The 16882-nt window shown below is 28.1% G+C and overlaps 1 protein-coding gene across 2 annotated transcripts in view; it reads right to left on the minus strand.

The window, feature by feature from the left end:
* The window catches only part of LOC133635910 (KH domain-containing, RNA-binding, signal transduction-associated protein 3-like), a 340548-nt gene that overhangs the window by 156526 nt on the left and 167140 nt on the right, over positions 1–16882 (minus strand). The window lies entirely within an intron of this gene.

The raw sequence follows: 16882 nt of genomic DNA on the forward strand, positions 1-16882 counted from the left end.
TTATACTGTCATATATTGAGTAAAAAAAACTATTTTTTGTCATTGCAAACCTTACAAAAGAAAATATTTCTAGTAAAACTCCCAAAGATACATTATTTCAGGCATTATTAGCCATTTTGCATGTTTGGTTTAAATAACTGTCGTATTGAGTATGACAGTTATACTGTCATATATTGAGTAAAAAAACTATTTTTTGTCATTGCAAACCTTACAAAAGAAAATGTTTCTAGTAAAACTCACAAAGACACATTATTCCAGGCATTATTATCCATTTTGCATGTTTGGTTTAAATAACTGTCATATTGAGTATGACAGTTATACTGTCATATATTGAGTAAAAAAACAATTTTTTGTCATTGCAAACCTTACAAAAGAAAATGTTTCTAGTAAAACTCACAAAGACACATTATTTCAGGCATTTGTAGACGATTTGCATGTTGGGTTTAAGAGTTATGTTTGAATAGTTTAATGCTTTTTTCACATTATCTCAGGGTTCTAAGAACATTACTGTCATGTTGAGTAAAACACTCATTTTTATAATCACAAACCTGACAAAATCTCACGTTTTTTTTAGTAAAACTCACAGAGATACATTATTTCAGGCATAATTAGCCATTTTGCATGTTTGGTTTAAATAACTGTCATATTGAGTATGACAGTTATACTGTCATATTGAGTAAAAAAAATGTTTTTTGTCATTGCAAACCTTACAAAAGAAAATGTTTCTAGTAAAACTCACAAAGATACATTATTTCAGGCATTTGTAGACATTTTGCATGTTTGGTTTAAATAACTGTCATATTGAGTATGACAGTTATACTGTCATATTGAGTAAAAAAACCATTTTTTGTCATTGCAAACCTTACAAAAGACAATATTTCTAGTAAAACTCCCAAAGATACATTATTTCAGGCATTTGTAGACATTTTGCATGTTTGGTTTAAATAACTGTCATATTGAGTATGGCAGTTATACTGTCATATTGAGTAAAAAAACTATTTTTTGTCATTGCAAACCTTACAAAAGAAAATATTTCTACTAAAACTCACAAAGACACATTATTCCAGGCATTTGTAGACATTTTGCATGTTTGGTTTAAATAACTGTCATATTGAGTATGACAGTTGTACTGTCATATTGAGTAAAAAAAACAATTTTTTGTCATTGCAAACATTACAAAAGAAAATGTTTCTAGTAAAACTCACAAAGACACATTATTTCAGGCATTTGTAGACGATTTGCATGTTGGGTTTAAGAGTTATGTTTGAATAGTTTAATGCTTTTTTCACATTATCTCAGGATTCTAAGAACATTACTGTCATGTTGAGTAAAACACTCATTTTTATATTCACAAACCTGACAAAATATCACGTTTTTTTTAGTAAAACTCCCAAAGATACATTATTTCAGGCATTATTAGCCATTTTGCATGTTTGGTTTAAATAACTGTCATATTGAGTATGACAGTTATACTGTCATATATTGAGTAAAAAAACTATTTTTTGTCATTGCAAACCTTACAAAAGACAATATTTCTAGTAAAACTCACAAATTCACATTATTTCAGGCATTTGTAGACATTTTGCATGTTTGGTTTAAATAACTGTCATATTGAGTATGACAGTTATACTGTCATATTGAGTAAAAAAAACTATTTTTTGTCATTGCAAACCTTACAAAAGAAAATGTTTCTAGTAAAACTCACAAAGACACATTATTTCAGGCATTTGTAGACATTTTGCATGTTTGGTTTAAATAACTGTCATATTGAGTATGACAGTTATACTGTCATTTATTGAGTAAAAAAACTATTTTTTGTCATTGCAAACCTTACAAAAGAAAATGTTTCTAGTAAAACTCACAAAGACACATTATTTCAGGCATTTGTAGACGATTTGCATGTTGGGTTTAAGAGTTATGTTTGAATAGTTTAATGCTTTTTTCACATTATCTCAGGATTCCAAGAACATTACTGTCATGTTGAGTAAAACACTCATTTTTGTATTCACAAACCTGACAAAATCTCACGGTTTTTTTTGTAAAACTCACAAAGATACATTATTTCAGGCATTATTAGCCATTTTGCATGTTTGGTTTAAATAACTGTCATATTGAGTATGACAGTTATACTGTCATATTGAGTAAAAAAAACAATTTTTTGTCATTGCAAACCTTACAAAAGAAAATATTTCTAGTAAAACTCCCAAAGATACATTATTTCAGGCATTTGTAGACATTTTGCATGTTTGGTTTAAATAACTGTCATATTGAGTATGACAGTTATACTGTCATATATTGAGTAAAAAAACTATTTTTTGTCATTGCAAACCTTACAAAAGAAAATATTTCTAGTAAAACTCCCAAAGATACATTATTTCAGGCATTTGGAGACATTTTGCATGTTTGGTTTAAATAACTGTCATATTGAGTATGACAGTTATACTGTCATATATTGAGTAAAAAAAACTATTTTTTGTCATTGCAAACCTTACAAAAGAAAATATTTCTAGTAAAAATCCCAAAGATACATTATTTCAGGCATTTGTAGACATTTTGCATGTTTGGTTTAAATAACTGTCATATTGAGTATGACAGTTATACTGTCATATATTGAGTAAAAAAAACTATTTTTTGTCATTGCAAACCTTACAAAAGACAATATTTCTAGTAAAACTCCCAAAGATACATTATTTCAGGCATTTGTAGACATTTTGCATGTTTGGTTTAAATAACTGTCATATTGAGTATGGCAGTTATACTGTCATATTGAGTAAAAAAAAACTATTTTTTGTCATTGCAAACCTTACAAAAGAAAATGTTTCTAGTAAAACTCACAAAGACACATTATTCCAGGCATTTGTAGACGATTTGCATGTTGGGTTTAAGAGTTATGTTTGAATAGTTTAATGCTTTTTTTCACATTATCTCAGGATTCCAAGAACATTACTGTCATGTTGAGTAAAACACTCATTTTTGTATTCACAAATCCGACAAAATCTTATAGTTTTTTTTAGTAAAACTCACAGAGATACAATATTTCAGGCATTATTAGCCATTTTGCATGTTTGGTTTAAATTGTCATATTGAGTATGACAGTTAAACTGTCATATTGAGTAAAAAAACTATTTTTTGTCATTGCAAACCTTACAAAAGAAAATATTTCTAGTAAAACTCCCAAAGATACATTATTTCAGGCATTTGTAGACATTTTGCATGTTTGGTTTAAATAACTGTCATATTGAGTATGACAGTTATACTGTCATATATTGAGTAAAAAAACTATTTTTTGTCATTGCAAACCTTACAAAAGAAAATGTTTCTAGTAAAACTCACAAAGACACATTATTCCAGGCATTTGCAGACGATTTGCATGTTGGGTTTAAGAGTTATGTTTGAATAGTTTAATGCTTTTTTTCACATTATCTCAGGATTCTAAGAACATTACTGTCATATTGAGTAAAACACTCATTTTCGTATTCACAAATCTGACAAAATATTATGTTTTTTTTAGTAAAACTCAGAGAGATACATTATTTCAGGCATTATTAGCCATTTTGCATGTTTGGTTTAAATAACTGTCATATTGAGTATGACAGTTATACTGTCATACTCAATATGACAGTTATACTGTCATATTGAGTAAAAAAACTATTTTTTGTCATTGCAAACCTTACAAAAGAAAATATTTCTAGTAAAACTCCCAAAGATACATTATTTCAGGCATTATTAGCCAGATTGCATGTTTGGTTTAAATAACTGTCATATTGAGTATGACAGTTATACTGTCATATATTGAGTAAAAAAAACTATTTTTTGTCATTGCAAACCTTACAAAAGAAAATGTTTCTAGTAAAACTCACAAAGACACATTATTTCAGGCATTATTAGCCATTTTGCATGTTTGGTTTAAATAACTGTCATATTGAGTATGACAGTTATACTGTCATATATTGAGTAAAAAAAACTATTTTTTGTCATTGCAAACCTTACAAAAGAAAATGTTTCTAGTAAAACTCACAAAGACACATTATTCCAGGCATTTGTAGACGATTTGCATGTTGGGTTTAAGAGTTATGTTTGAATAGTTTAATGCTTTTTTCACATTATCTCAGGATTCTAAGAACATTACTGTCATGTTAGTAAAACACTCATTTTTATATTCACAAATCTGACAAAATCTCACGTTTTTTTTAGTAAAACTCACAAAGATACATTATTTCAGGCATTATTAGCCATTTTGCATGTTTGGTTTAAATAACTGTCATATTGAGTATGACAGATATACTGTCATATTGAGTAAAAAAACTATTTTTTGTCATTGCAAACCTTACAAAAGAAAATATTTCTAGTAAAACTCCCAAAGATACATTATTTCAGGCATTTGTAGACATTTTGCATGTTTGGTTTAAGAGTTATGTTTGAATAGTTTAATGCTTTTTTCACATTATCTCAGGATTCTAAGAACATTACTGTCATATTGAGTAAAACACTCATTTTTGTATTCACAAACCTGACAAAATCTTATGTTTTTTTTAGTAAAACTCACAGAGATACATTATTTCAGGCATTATTAGCCATTTTGCATGTTTGGTTTAAATAAATGTCATATTGAGTATGACAGTTATACTGTCATATTGAGTAAAAAAACTATTTTTTGTCATTGCAAACCTTACAAAATAAAATGTTTCTAGTAAAACTCCCAAAGATACATTATTTCAGGCATTTGTAGACATTTTGCATGTTTGGTTTAAATAACTGTCATATTGAGTATGACAGTTATACTGTCATATTGAGTAAAAAAAACTATTTTTTGTCATTGCAAACCTTACAAAAGAAAATATTTCTAGTAAAACTCCCAAAGATACATTATTTCAGGCATTTGTAGACATTTTGCATGTTTGGTTTAAATAACTGTCATATTGAGTATGACAGTTATACTGTCATATATTGAGTAAAAAAACAATTTTTTGTCATTGCAAACCTTACAAAAGAAAATGTTTCTAGTAAAACTCACAAAGACACATTATTTCAGGCATTTGTAGACGATTTACATGTTGGGTTTAAGAGTTATGTTTGAATAGTTTAATGCTTTTTTCACATTATCTCAGGATTCTAAGAACATTACTGTCACATTGAGTAAAACACTCATTTTCGTATTCACAAACCTGACAAAATCTTATGTTTTTTTTTAGTAAAACTCACAGAGATACATTATTTCAGGCATAATTAGCCATTTTGCATGTTTGGTTTAAATAACTGTCATATTGAGTATGACAGTTATACTGTCATATTGAGTAAAAAAAATGTTTTTTGTCATTGCAAACCTTACAAAAGAAAATGTTTCTAGTAAAACTCACAAAGATACATTATTTCAGGCATTTGTAGACATTTTGCATGTTTGGTTTAAATAACTGTCATATTGAGTATGACAGTTATACTGTCATATTGAGTAAAAAAAACTATTTTTTGTCATTGCAAACCTTACAAAAGAAAATATTTCTAGTAAAACTCACAAAGATACATTATTTCAGGCATTATTAGCCATTTTGCATGTTTGGTTTAAATAACTGTCATATTGAGTATGACAGTTATACTGTCATATTGAGTAAAAAAAACTATTTTTTGTCATTGCAAACCTTACAAAAGAAAATATTTCTAGTAAAACTCACAAAGACACATTATTCCAGGCATTTGTAGACGATTTGCATGTTGGGTTTAAGAGTTATGTTTAAATAGTTTAATGCTTTTTTTCACATTATCTCAGGATTCTAAGAACATTACTGTCATGTTGAGTAAAACACTCATTTTTATATTCACAAACCTCACAAAATATCATGTTTTTTTTTGGAAAACTCACAGAGATACATTATTTCAGGCATTATTAGCCATTTTGCATGTTTGGTTTAAATAACTGTCATATTGAGTATGACAGTTATACTGTCATATATTGAGTAAAAAAAAATGTTTTTTGTCATTGCAAACCTTACAAAAGAAAATGTTTCTAGTAAAACTCACAAAGACACATTATTCCAGGCATTTGTAGACGATTTGCATGTTGGGTTTAAGAGTTATGTTTGAATAGTTTAATGCTTTTTTCACATTATCTCAGGATTCTAAGAACATTACTGTCATGTTGAGTAAAACACTCATTTTTATATTCACAAATCTGACAAAATCTTATGTTTTTTTTAGTAAAACTCACAAAGATACATTATTTCAGGCATTATTAGACATTTTGCATGTTTGGTTTCAAAAATATATTTGAATTTTTGTTTTATTGCTTTTTTCACATTATCTCAGGGTTCTAAGAACATTACTGTCATACTGACTGAAACACTCATTTTTGTATTCACAAACCTGACAAAATCTTATGTTTTTTTTTAGTAAAACTCACAGAGATACATTATTTCAGGCATTATTAGCCATTTTGCATGTTTGGTTTAAATAACTGTCATATTGAGTATGACAGTTATACTGTCATATTGAGTAAAAAAACTATTTTTTGTCATTGCAAACCTTACAAAAGAAAATATTTCTAGTAAAACTCCCAAAGACACATTATTCCAGGCATTTGTAGACGATTTGCATGTTGGGTTTAAGAGTTATGTTTGAATAGTTTAATGCTTTTTTTCACATTATCTCAGGATTCTAAGAACATTACTGTCATGTTGAGTAAAACACTCATTTTTGTATTCACAAACCTGACAAAATATCATGTTTTTTTTAGTAAAACTCACAAAGATACATTATTTCAGGCATTATTAGCCATTTTGCATGTTTGGTTTAAATAACTGTCATATTGAGTATGACAGTTATACTGTCAAACTGAGTAAAAAAAACTATTTTTTGTCATTGCAAACCTTACAAAAGAAAATATTTCTAGTAAAACTCACAGAGACACATTATTTCAGGCATTATTAGCCATTTTGCATGTTTGGTTTAAATAACTGTCATATTGAGTATGACAGTTATACTGTCATACTGAGTAAAAAAAACTATTTTTTGTCATTGCAAACCTTACAAAAGAAAATGTTTCTAGTAAAACTCACAAAGACACATTATTTCAGGCATTATTAGCCATTTTGCATGTTTGGTTTAAATAACTGTCATATTGAGTATGACAGTTATACTGTCATATTGAGTAAAAAAAACTATTTTTTGTCATTGCAAACCTTACAAAAGAAAATATTTCTAGTAAAACTCCCAAAGATACATTATTTCAGGCATTTGTAGACATTTTGCATGTTTGGTTTAAATAACTGTCATATTGAGTATGACAGTTATACTGTCATATATTGAGTAAAAAAACTATTTTTTGTCATTGCAAACATTACAAAAGAAAATGTTTCTAGTAAAACTCACAAAGACACATTATTCCAGGCATTTGTAGACGATTTGCATGTTGGGTTTAAGAGTTATGTTTGAATAGTTTAATGCTTTTTTTCACATTATCTCAGGATTCTAAGAACATTACTGTCATGTTGAGTAAAACACTCATTTTTGTATTCACAAACCTGACAAAATCTTATAGTTTTTTTAGTAAAACTCACAGAGATACATTATTTCAGGCATTATTAGCCATTTTGCATGTTTGGTTTATATAACTGTCATATTGAGTATGACAGTTATACTGTCATATTGAGTAAAAAAAACTATTTTTTGTCATTGCAAACCTTACAAAAGAAAATATTTCCAGTAAAACTCCCAAAGATACATTATTTCAGGCATTTGTAGACATTTTGCATGTTTGGTTTAAATAACTGTCATATTGAGTATGACAGTTATACTGTCATATATTGAGTAAAAAAAACTATTTTTTGTCATTGCAAACCTTACAAAAGAAAATATTTCTAGTAAAACTCCCAAAGATACATTATTTCAGGCATTATTAGCCATTTTGCATGTTTGGTTTAAATAACTGTCGTATTGAGTATGACAGTTATACTGTCATATATTGAGTAAAAAAACTATTTTTTGTCATTGCAAACCTTACAAAATAAAATATTTCTAGTAAAACTCACAAAGATACATTATTTCAGGCATTATTAGCCATTTTGCATGTTTGGTTTAAATAACTGTCATATTGAGTATGACAGTTATACTGTCATATATTGAGTAAAAAAACTATTTTTTGTCATTGCAAACCTTACAAAAGACAATATTTCTAGTAAAACTCCCAAAGATACATTATTTCAGGCATTTGTAGACATTTTACATGTTTGGTTTAAATAACTGTCATATTGAGTATGACAGTTATACTGTCATATATTGAGTAAAAAAACTATTTTTTGTCATTGCAAACCTTACAAAGGAAAATGTTTCTAGTAAAACTCACAAAGACACATTATTTCAGGCATTATTAGCCATTTTGCATGTTTGGTTTAAATAACTGTCATATTGAGTATGACAGTTATACTGTCATATTGAGTAAAAAAACTATTTTTTGTCATTGCAAACCTTACAAAAGAAAATGTTTCTAGTAAAACTCACAAAGACACATTATTCCAGGCATTTGTAGACGATTTGCATGTTGGGATATAAGAGTTATGTTTGAATAATTTAATGCTTTTTTTCACATTATCTCAGGATTCTAAGAACATTACTGTCATATTGAGTAAAACACTCATTTTTGTATTCACAAACCTGACAAAATATCATGTTTTTTTTTAGTAAAACTCACAAAGATACATTATTTCAGGCATTATTAGCCATTTTGCATGTTTGGTTTAAATAACTGTCATATTGAGTATGACAGTTATACTGTCATATTGAGTAAAAAAAACTATTTTTTGTCATTGCAAACCTTACAAAAGAAAATGTTTCTAGTAAAACTCACAAAGACACATTATTCCAGGCATTTGTAGACGATTTGCATGTTGGGATATAAGAGTTATGTTTGAATAATTTAATGCTTTTTTTCACATTATCTCAGGATTCTAAGAACATTACTGTCATATTGAGTAAAACACTCATTTTTGTATTCACAAACCTGACAAAATATCATGTTTTTTTTAGTAAAACTCACAAAGATACATTATTTCAGGCATTATTAGCCATTTTGCATGTTTGGTTTAAATAACTGTCATATTGAGTATGACAGTTATACTGTCATATTGAGTAAAAAAACAATTTTTTGTCATTGCAAACCTTACAAAAGAAAATATTTATAGTAAAACTCCCAAAGATACATTATTTCAGGCATTTGTAGACATTTTGCATGTTTGGTTTAAATAACTGTCATATTGAGTATGACAGTTATACTGTCATATATTGAGTAAACAAAACTATTTTTTGTCATTGCAAACCTTACAAAAGAAAATGTTTCTAGTAAAACTCAAAGAGACACATTATTCCAGGCATTTGTAGACGATTTGCATGTAGGGTTTAAGAGTTATGTTTGAATAGTTTAATGCTTTTTTTCACATTATCTCAGGATGCTAAGAACATTACTGTCATGTTGAGTAAAACACTCATTTTTATATTCACAAACCTGACAAAATCTCACGTTTTTTTTAGTAAAACTCAAAAAGATACATTATTTCAGGCATTATTAGACATTTTGCATGTTTGGTTTAAATAACTGTCATATTGAGTATGACAGTTATACTGTCATATTGAGTAAAAAAAAACTATTTTTTGTCATTGCAAACCTTACAAAAGACAATATTTCTATCAAAACTCCCAAAGATACATTATTTCAGGCATTTGTAGACATTTTGCATGTTTGGTTTAAATAACTGTCATATTGAGTATGATAGTTATACTGTCATATATTGAGTAAAAAAACTATTTTTTGTCATTGCAAACCTTACAAAGGAAAATGTTTCTAGTAAAACTCACAAAGACACATTATTTCAGGCATTTGTAGACGATTTGCATGTTTGGTTTAAATAACTGTCATATTGAGTATGACAGTTATACTGTCATATTGAGTAAAAAAACTATTTTTTGTCATTGCAAACCTTACAAAAGAAAATGTTTCTAGTAAAACTCACAAAGACACATTATTCCAGGCATTTGTAGACGATTTGCATGTTGGGATATAAGAGTTATGTTTGAATAGTTTAATGCTTTTTTTCACATTATCTCAGGATTCTAAGAACATTACTGTCATATTGAGTAAAACACTCATTTTTGTATTCACAAACCTGACAAAATATCATGTTTTTTTTAGTAAAACTCACAAAGATACATTATTTCAGGCATTATTAGCCATTTTGCATGTTTGGTTTAAATAACTGTCATATTGAGTATGACAGTTATACTGTCATATTGAGTAAAAAAAACTATTTTTTGTCATTGCAAACCTTACAAAAGAAAATATTTCTAGTAAAACTCACAAAGATACATTATTTCAGGCATTTGTAGACATTTTGCATGTTTGGTTTAAATAACTGTCATATTGAGTATGACAGTTATACTGTTATATATTGAGTAAAAAAACTATTTTTTGTCTTTGCAAACCTTACAAAAGAAAATGTTTCTAGTAAAACTCACAAAGACACATTATTCCAGCCATTTGTAGACGATTTGCATGTTTGGTTTAAGAGTTATGTTTGAATAGTTTAATGCTTTTTTCACATTATCTCAGGATTCCAAGAACAATACTGTCATGTTGAGTAAAACACTCATTTTCGTATTCACAAATCTGACAAAATATTATGGTTTTTTTAGTAAAACTCAGAGAGATACATTATTTCAGGCATTATTAGCCATTTTGCATGTTTGGTTTAAATAACTGTCATATTGAGTATGACAGTTATACTGTCATATTGAGTAAAAAAACTATTTTTTGTCATTGCAAACCTTACAAAAGAAAATATTTCTAGTAAAACTCACAAAGATACATTATTTCAGGCATTTGTAGACATTTTGCATGTTTGGTTTAAATAACTGTCATATTGAGTAAAAAAACTATTTTTTGTCATTGCAAACCTTACAAAAGAAAATGTTTCTAGTAAAACTCACAAAGACACATTATTCCAGCCATTTGTAGACGATTTGCATGTTGGGTTTAAGAGTTATGTTTGAATAGTTTAATGCTTTTTTTCACATTATCTCAGGATTCTAAGAACATTACTGTCATGTTGAGTAAAACACTCATTTTTATATTCACAAACCTGACAAAATAACATGTTTTTTTTAGTAAAACTCATAAAGATACATTATTTCAGGCATTATTAGCCATTTTGCATGTTTGGTTTAAATCAGTGGTCCCCAACCCTTTTGTAGCTGCGGACCGGTCAAACATTTTCTTTTGTATAGTTTGCAATGACAAAAAAGTTATAACTGTCATACTCAATATGACGGTTATTTAAACATAATTCCTAAACCCAACATGCAAAATGGCTAATAATGCCTGAAATAATGTGTCTTTCTGAGTTTTACTAGAAACATTTTCTTTTGTAAGGTTTGCAATGACAAAAAATAGTTTTTTTTACTTAATATGACAGTATAACTGTCATATTGAGTATGACAGTATAACTGTCATACTCAATATGACGGTTATTTAAACATCATTCCTAAACCAAACATGCAAAATGTCTACAAATGCCTGGAATAATGTGTCTTTGTGAGTTTTACTAGAAACATTTTCTTTTGTAAGGTTTGCAATGACAAAAAATAGTTTTTTTTTACTCAATATGACAGTTATTTAAACCAGTGGTCCCCAACCACCGATTGGTACCGGGCCGCACAAGAATTTAAAAAAAACATTTTTTTTTTTTTTTTTTTTTATAGAAATCAACATAAAAAACACAATATATACATTATATATCAATATAGATCAATACAGCCTGCAGGGATACAGTCCATAAGCACACATGATTGTATTTATTTATGTAAAAAAAAACAAAAAAAACAAACATTTTTTTAATTTTTTTTTAAAGACACCCCCCCCCCCCCACCATTGACCGGTCTGCAGCTACAAAAAGGTTGGGGACCACTGATTTAAACCAAACATGCAAAATGGCTAATAATGCCTGAAATAATGTGTCTTTGTGAGTTTTACTAAAAAAAACATGATATTTTGGTCAGGTTTGTGAATATAAAAATTTGTGTTTTACTCAATATGACAGTATAACTGTCATACTCAATATGACAGTTATTTAAACCAAACATGCAAAATGGCTAATAATGCCTGAAATAATGTATCTTTGTGAGTTTTACTAAAAAAAAACGTGATATTTTGTCAGGTTTGTGAATATAAAAATGAGTGTTTTACTCAATATGACAGTAATGTTCTTAGAACCCTGAGATAATGTGAAAAAAGCATTAAACTATTCAAACATAACTCTCAAACCCAACATGCAAATCGTCTACAAATGCCTGGAATAATGTGTCTTTGTGAGTTTTACTAGAAACATTTTCTTTTGTAAGGTTTGCAATGACAAAAAATAGTTTTTTTTATTCAATATGACAGTATAACTGTCATACTCAATATGAAAGTTATTTAAACCAAACATGCAAAATGGCTAATTATGCCTGAAATAATGTATCTTTGGGAGTTTTACTAAAAAAAACATGAGATTTTGTCAGATTTGTGAATACAAAAATGAGTGTTTTACTCAACATGACAGTAATGTTCTTAGAATCCTGAGATAATGTGAAAAAAGCATTAAACTATTCAAACATAACTCTTAAACCCAACATGCAAATCGTCTACAAATGCCTGAAATAATGTGTCTTTGTGAGTTTTACTAGAAACATTTTCTTTTGTAAGGTTTGCAATGACAAAAAGATGTTTTTTTTTACTCAATATGACAGTATAACTGTCATACTCAATATGACAGTTATTTAAACCAAACATGCAAAATGGCTAATAATGCCTGAAATAATGTGTCTTTGGGAGTTTTACTAAAAAAAAACATGAGATTTTGTAAGGTGTGCGAATATAAAAATGAGTGTTTTACTCAACATGACAGTAATGTTCTTGGAATCCTGAGATAATGTGAAAAAAGCATTAAACTATTCAAACATATTTTTTAAACCCAACATGCAAATCGTCTACAAATGCCTGGAATAATGTGTCTTTGTGAGTTTTACTAGAAACATTTTCTTTTGTAAGGTTTGCAATGACAAAAAATATTGTTTTTTACTCAATATGACAGTATAACTGTCATACTCAATGACAGTTATTTAAACCAAACATGCAAAATGGCTAATAATGCCTGAAATAATGTACCTCTGTGAGTTTTACTAGAAATATTTTCTTTTTTAAGGTTTGCAATGACAAAAAATAGTTTTTTTACTCAATATGACAGTATAACTGTCATACTCAATATGAAAGTTATTTAAACCAAACATGCAAAATGGCTAATAATGCCTGAAATAATGTATCTTTGTGAGTTTTACTAGAAATATTTTATTTTTTAAGGTTTGCAATGACAAAAAATTGTTTTTTTACTTAATATGACAGTATAACTGTCATACTCAATATGAAAGTTATTTAAACCAAACATGCAAAATGGCTAATAATGCCTGAAATAATGTATCTTTGTGAGTTTTACTAGAAATATTTTATTTTTTAAGGTTTGCAATGACAAAAAGTAGTTTTTTTACTCAATATGACAGTATAACTGTCATACTCAATATGACAGTTATTCAAACCAAACATGCAAAATGGCTAATAATGCCTGAAATAATGTATCTTTGGGAGTTTTACTAAAAAAAACATAAGATTTTGTCAGGTTTGTGAATACAAAAATGAGTGTTTTACTCAACATGACAGTAATGTTCTTAGAACCCTGAGATTATGTGAAAAAAGCATTCAACTATTCAAACATATTTTTTAAACCCAACATGCAAATCGTCTACAAATGCCTGAAATAATGTGTCTTTGTGAGTTTTACTAGAAACATTTTCTTTTGTAAGGTTTGCAATGACAAAAAAATAGTTGTTTTTACTCAATATGACAGTATAACTGTCATACTCAATATGACAGTTATTTAAACCAAACATGCGAAATGGCTAATAATGCCTGAAATAATGTATCTTTGTGAGTTTTACTAGAAACATTTTCTTTTGTAAGGTTTGCAATGACAAAAAATAGTTGTTTTTACTCAATATGACAGTATAACTGTCATACTCAATATGACAGTTATTTAAACCAAACATGCAAAATGGCTAATAATGCCTGAAATAATGTGTCTTTGTGAGTTTTATTAGAAATATTTTCTTTTGTAAGGTTTGCAATGACAAAAAATGTTTTTTTTACTCAATATGACAGTATAACTGTCATACTCAATATGACAGTTATTTAAACCAAACATGCAAAATGGCTAATAATGCCTGAAATAATGTATCTTTGGGAGTTTTACTAAAAAAACATGATATTTTGTCAGGTGTGTGAATACAAAAATTAGTGTTTTACTCAACATGACAGTAATGTTCTTAGAATCCTGAGATAATGTCAAAAAAGCATTAAACTATTCAAACATAACTCTTAAACCCAACATGCAAAATGTCTACAAATGCCTGAAATAATGTGTCTTTGTGAGTTTTACTAGAAACATTTTCTTTTGTAAGGTTTGCAATGACAAAAAATGTTTTTTTTTTACTCAATATGACAGTATAACTGTCATACTCAATATGACAGTTATTTAAACCAGTGGTCCCCAACCACCGATTGGTACCGGGCCGCACAAGAATAAAAAAAAAACATTATTATTATTTTTTTTTTTTATGAAATCAACATAAAAAACACAATATATACATTCTATATCAATATAGATCAATACAGCCTGCAGGGATACAGTCCATAAGCACACATGATTGTATTTATTTATGTAAAAAAAACAACAACAAAAAACTTTTTTTTTTTTTTTTTTAAATACACCCCCCACCCCCCACCGTTGACCGGTCCGCAGCTACAAAAAGGTTGGGGACCACTGATTTAAACCAAACATGCAAAATAGCTAATAATGCCTGAAATAATTTGTCTTTGTGAGTTTTACTAAAAAAACATGATATTTTGTCTGCTTTGTGAATATAAAAATTAGTGTTTTACTCAATATGACAGTATAACTGTCATACTCAATATGACAGTTATTTAAACCAAACATGCAAAATGGCTAATAATGCCTGAAATAATGTATATTTGTGAGTTTTACTAAAAAAAACTTGATATTTTGTCAGGTTTGTGAATACAAAAATGAGTGTTTTACTCAACATGACAGTAATGTTCTTGGAATCCTGACATAATGTGAAAAAAGCATTAAACTATTCAAACATAACTCTTAAACCCAACATGCAAATCGTCTACAAATGCCTGAAATAATGTGTCTTTGTGAGTTTTACTAGAAACATTTTCTTTTGTAAGGTTTGCAATGACAAAAAATATTTTTTTTTACTCAATATGACAGTATAACTGCCATACTCAATATGACAGTTATTTAAACCAAACATGCAAAATGGCTAATAATGCCTGAAATAATGTATCTTTGGGAGTTTTACTAGAAATATTTTCTTTTTTAAGGTTTGCAATGACAAAAAATTGTTTTTTTTTTACTTAATATGACATTATAACTGTCATACTCAATATGAAAGTTATTCAAACCAAACATGCAAAATGGCTAATAATGCCTGAAATAATGTATCTTTGGGAGTTTTACTAAAAAAAACCATGAAATTTTTTAGGTTTGTGAATACAAAAATGAGTGTTTTACTCAATATGACAGTAATGTTCTTAGAATCCTGAGATTATGTGAAAAAAGCAATAAAACAAATATTCAAACATATTTTTGAAACAGAACATGCAAAATGTCTACAAATGCCTGAAATAATGTGTCTTTGTCAGTTTTACTAGAAACATTTTCTTTTGTAAGGTTTGCAATGACAAAAAACAGTTTTTTTTTACTCAATATGACAGTATAACTGTCATACTCAATATGACAGTTATTTAAACCAAACATGCAAAATGGCTAATAATGCCTGAAATAATGTGTCTTTGGGAGTTTTACTAAAAAAAAACATGAGATTTTGTAAGGTGTGCGAATATAAAAATGAGTGTTTTACTCAACATGACAGTAATGTTCTTAGAATCCTGAGATAATGTGAAAAAAGCATTAAACTATTCAAACATATTTTTTAAACCCAACATGCAAATCGTCTACAAATGCTGGAATAATGTGTCTTTGTGAGTTTTACTAGAAACATTTTCTTTTGTAAGGTTTGCAATGACAAAAAATATTTTTTTTTACTCAATATGACAGTATAACTGTCATACTCAATGACAGTTATTTAAACCAAACATGCAAAATGGCTAATAATGCCTGAAATAATGTATCTCTGTGAGTTTTACTAGAAATATTTTCTTTTTTAAGGTTTGCAATGACAAAAAATAGTTTTTTTTACTCAATATGACAGTATAACTGTCATACTCAATATGAAAGTTATTTAAACCAAACATGCAAAATGGCTAATAATGCCTGAAATAATGTATCTTTGGGAGTTTTACTAGAAATATTTTCTTTTTTAAGGTTTGCAATGACAAAAAATAGTTTTTTTACTCAATATGACAGTATAACTGTCATACTCAATATGAAAGTTATTTAAACCAAACATGCAAAATGGCTAATAATGCCTGAAATAATGTATCTTTGGGAGTTTTACTAAAAAAAACATGAAATTTTGTCAGGTTCGTGAATACAAAAACTAGTGTTTTACTCAATATGACAGTAATGTTCTTAGAATCCTGAGATTATGTGAAAAAAGCAATAAAACAAATATTCAAACATATTTTCTAAACCAAACATGCAAAATGTCTACAAATGCCTGGAATAATGTGTCTTTGTGAGTTCTACTATAAAAATGGATTGATTGGCAACACTAAATGGTCCCTAGTGTGTGAATGTGAGTGTGAATGTTGTCTGTCTATCTGTGT

The sequence above is a fragment of the Entelurus aequoreus genome, linkage group LG20, assembly GCF_033978785.1.
Source record: "Entelurus aequoreus isolate RoL-2023_Sb linkage group LG20, RoL_Eaeq_v1.1, whole genome shotgun sequence".
NCBI classification, from domain to species: Eukaryota; Metazoa; Chordata; class Actinopteri; order Syngnathiformes; family Syngnathidae; genus Entelurus; species Entelurus aequoreus.